Below are 4781 nucleotides of genomic sequence, written 5' to 3'. Positions count from 1 at the left end.
TATAATATATATGTATATATTCATTTATACAAACAAATTTGTGTGGAATATTCATAAAAAAAATCATAACAAAATGCGAGATTTATTCATATTTTCGAACTTTTAGAAACACTTCATACAAACAAAGTCAACGAAAAAATACCTTACAGGAAATTATTCTGTAGTCAGCGATGGGAACTTTTTGTTGTTTTAAAAGTCTATAAATGTTATCAACATGTAATAAAAATGTTGGTCCTGCGTAACATTAAGTCAGATGTTATTCTTTATGACCATAAATGGGATGTATTCAAATCAAATAATTTTACATAAAAAATCGCCTTGCATACAAAATATTTATCTAACTGATGTACCATCCAAAGAACCTTATCTGATTCTAACCCTCTAACGAATATTTAAATGACTGATTGTGAAAAATACTTTAAATAAACTGCGTAATAGTTTTAAATTAGAAGTATCAAACGCCAAAATTGCCTTCCGTCTACCAAACCGCAGCAGTGCCCTTTTAAGCAATAAAAAAAGCCTTCTTGTTCTGACAAGGAGTGTACTCACAACAAGCAATATTTTTGCATATGGGCAAGCGGCTTTAAAATCACACTAGAGCCTCTTAGTGATTTGTCAAAAAAAAAAAAAGTCAAGAAGTGCTTAGATGTTTTACTGGATCTGACATCCTGTTTCACGATGATGCCGATCGATGCCAAAACGTAGTGACATTCATGGTGACTGTAAAGCCAGAATAGGCACACCTTGCAATTAGGCCCCGCAGACTAGGAATGGCTACTGTACAAGCTGCCAGGAGATATTTAGAAGAACAATAGACTATAATTCAACTTCTATGTAAATGTAAGGCTATGTGTAGGAAAAGAGTGGCAACTATTGGTCGATGGTTTCTTGATGAGATTTCGTAGTTTGCACACATAAAACTTTTCACACCGATCAACTTCTTCAAAAGCCCGGGGTGGTTCAGAGAGCAGATAATAGAGTCAGGAACTTTACTTTCTGTGGTTTCATAATGAGCTTCCTAAAAACCTAGGAGCCACTCTACATACCTACATAGATGATTACTATTAATTTGAAGGTTTCAAAAATTAAAAATATAAATTATTGAGCTGAAAATCTTAAATTCACCAAAACTTCATTTCGTTCTATTTTCCTCACCGGCACTTGGCACATACATACATATGTTTGCGTTGTGTATAGAAAGCTGTATGTAAAAACTTTGCATGAATGAATATTCGCGCGCAAAATGCAAAAATCCTCAGAATACATGCATATAAACATAGATATATATATATATATATGTATATGTACATATAGTGACTCAAAAAAGTTATAGGCACACACAAACAACTTAAATGTTTATCCAAAAATAACAGACATCTCTTTGAATTTACGAAAGTAATAATAATCATATGTTTCAATTTCAACATTTTTATTATATATTTAATTATAAGACATTTCATTTATACATATTTTTAAGATAATAAAATTATAATAAAAATATTGAAGATTCTACATAAAAAAGCTTAGGCACACATATGGAAAATATTGTTTTGATTCCGATTTTTTTTTTAATTGTAATATTTTGTTAAGCCTCCTTTGGCCTGAATAACAGCCTCTAAAAGTCGCCACATGCGTCGACTAGGCTCAGGAGTTATATTTGCCAATTCTGTACGTAAAGCCTCTTTAAGTGAATCCTTCGATTTTATATGGTGAGTCCTACAGGGGTAGTATCTGGGCATTGCGGAGGTGCTTTTAATTGCTTTCAATGGTAGAGAAGCCATTCTTGCAGAAGATTAACCCATGTTTCAAGTCATTGTCTTATTGAAATAAGAATGACTGCCTACTTAAGACCAATTTTTTCACGTTTGGAGTAAATTTTTTTTTTTTTGTTTAATTTTCAACTAAGAGTGCTAATCCATTTTATCATCAATAAAAACGAGATTTCCCACATCAGACGCTGCAATGCACACCCAAATCATTACTTTACCGCCGTCATAGTTCACAGTTATTTATATTATTTTCCTGGAGCTCTTTGTTTCGTTTTCGCCAACTTTCTAGCGCACCATTGAAGCCAAAATTTTCGTCTAATATATTATCTTTTTCCAGAAATATTCCGATTGATTAACATTATGTTCCGCGAACTCCAACCTCTTTTTTTTATTCATATCCCATGATAACCAGCTTTGTGCAAAGTGTTACTTACAGTTTGGAGTCAAAGTTTTTTTCAAAGCTTTTTCGAAACCTTCGGAATCTGAGTCACTGCGGCTCACCATAACAGCTGGTTTCTGACGTGGTGTGTATTTTTTTGGGTGTTCAGATCTGTTTTCACGCTCTAAATTTCCGGTGTTGATGTATTGTTTTATAATATTTCGAACAACTTTAAAATAATTATGAGTAATAAGCCGAATGGAGTGAAAAAAAATTTTAAAAAAAAAACGTATATATCTCAAAAGCTTAGCTCACTCACAATTAATGCAGAACCTTCTTCAAGAGCGTTTAGCCGTGCTTTACATGCATTTCGCTTTTCTTATCAAATAACGGAAAATATTTTGCTTATTATGATATACATGTATGTATGTATGCAAGCTAATATTACGAACTGCGTTGAAAAGTTGGTTAAAATATTTTTTTTATTTTTTTTTCAATTCTGCATACACTCTTCAGCAAAGACAACGCCCGTGCCAAAACTTTTTTGATTCACTGTATATAATTTTACAAAAACAGTGCACGTCTTTGTTCTGGGCATTTGCTTTGCTTTTTGACATTGCGTTGCAATTTCGCTTCTAAGGTTTTATATTTTCTAGCACTTCACTTTCTTCGACTTTTCAAAAGCGTTTCAGTGCACTTTGTTGTTTCAGCACACACTTGAAATACTTTCTTTTCCTTTTAGTTATTTAACTCATTCATGATTTCACCGAGTGGATTTTGAGTTTTTGCACTTTTCACTTTTTTTGCCAAACGCTCGTAGACCTTAAATATATACACCATATGTATGTATGTAAAAATATATGCATGTATGGGAGAAGAAAGTACAAAACATACGTCGATTTTTGGTATTTATATACATTTTACAAAATATATGACGCGCTATATCTTCTCCTGTTTGTGCATGTGTGTGTTTTTTCTCATTTCAATTATTATCTTTTCGTTGTTTTGTGGCCTTTAAAGCATTTTTAGTATTAATTAAAATGTCTCACATATATCCGGTGATTTTCTTTAATGGCGGCATGTGCGCTGTGCTCTTCCTGTCTCGGCTTTATGCTTTCTCGCTGGATTCAAACACATTCTTTATAAACAGAGGCGCTTCTGGTATTCACAGATTTAAGTTTTTATATGCGTATACTTATATGTTTTGTGTATCCAGAATACGTAATTTTTTTAAGTTAAATTAGTTTAACTGTATATATACATATACATACATATAAGTATGTATGTTTCTCATATATATACTTCTATATATGTATATACATTTATTATATAAAAGATGTGTACAGCATATCTTCAAAAAATTTGCTATGAAAATTCCACATGCCACAAATTTGTTCACCAACTAATTTTTGTTTATTTAAAAAATTATTTATTTAATATCCAAAATATTCAAATTAAAATATTTTCGTAAATTTTTTGCATAATATATGTATGCACATACATATATGTATATGTATACTTAATATAAACACTTTTTCACTTAAAAACAATAAACTTATTTGCAGCTCGTAACATTTTATATTCGTACCTCGAAATATTCAAGTTCTGCTCGCACTAGTCTACACGAATATTCGCTTTTGAAATTATCCACATTTCCTCGTTTAGATACTCGCAAGCGTTTGATCAAATCACAAAAAAAAAAAAAAAAATAACATAAAATGCTCTCATAACACGCTCGCCGCTATGGCCCACAAATTTGTTTGCGCGAGTACACAGCTTTTCAGCTTTATCAGTCACTTGTGCCTATATCCGAGTTTTCGCCTGCACACCCGTGTGTTCCTAATTGTTGTGGCGTTTTATCCAAACTGCTCGTTAGCATCATCGTTCATTGCACACGCTCTCGATCTGCACATCCATGCCGCGTCTACTAAGGCAATAGCTTTCTTCCTACGGTGGCGGAACGCCCTCAAACGACTCTACCGTATATACTCAATTGCTGAGATCAGTGGTATTTAGTGCTCACTCCCGTTATACGCCTGCGCCTGCAAATCAGACCGGACGTAAGCCATCACATATGGTTACTATATGTATGTATATACATATGTATGTAATTCAGCACATTGCTCTTCCACGTAGTTGCAGATCTATATAAATATGTGCACGAGTGTAATCACTCACTCAACTGCAGATCGCACTCATCAATTACACTCAATTTCAATACATTTATATAGTGAAATTTCAGAAAATTAAAAGAAATATACTATCCCCCATTTCATCCATATAGCACATGTGGATCTACTTAAGTGTATACATACATATCTATAAATATGTTTGAGTGCCCTGCAGGAAAGTGCCTATTGTCTCTGAAATGTATAGTTCAAGAACTAGCATAATTTCGTTGAATTATCTTTGCAGTATGGTCAAAAATTTTCTCTTGAATCGGCAACAGAAATCAAATTTCATGTAATTTTTCTTCCATAACTCAAACTTCTTTAATTCGAAGCTCTCCATAACTAAAACTCTTGAAATGAATTAAATTTAAATTTTCTTCCATAAATTTTACTTATGTATATTGCCAATTCAGGAGTTCCAGCTATGGAGAATAAGAAAGTTTGAGTTATGGAAAGAAATTT

At 32.6% G+C, this 4781-nt stretch overlaps 1 protein-coding gene across 2 annotated transcripts in view; it reads right to left on the bottom strand.

The window, feature by feature from the left end:
• LOC108976630 (fibroblast growth factor receptor homolog 1) overlaps positions 1-4017 on the bottom strand; it is an 11092-nt gene extending 7075 nt beyond the window's left edge. Inside the window, exon 1 of one of the 2 annotated variants that reach the window (XM_018945858.1) lies at positions 3737-4017. The gene's annotated coding sequence lies outside the window, so the exon portion shown is untranslated. Of the gene's footprint in view, positions 1-3197; positions 3334-3736 lie in introns of those variants that run through there. The other variant, XM_018945859.1, reaches the window with a different exon arrangement.
• Between the last annotated feature and the right edge of the window lie 764 nt (positions 4018-4781).

Source organism: Bactrocera latifrons, unplaced genomic scaffold, assembly GCF_001853355.1.
Source record: "Bactrocera latifrons isolate USDA-ARS-PBARC rearing strain unplaced genomic scaffold, ASM185335v1 scaffold_79, whole genome shotgun sequence".
NCBI classification, from domain to species: Eukaryota; Metazoa; Arthropoda; class Insecta; order Diptera; family Tephritidae; genus Bactrocera; species Bactrocera latifrons.
Note: the sequence above shows the minus strand (reverse complement) of the source record. Positions and strands in the feature narration are given on the sequence as shown.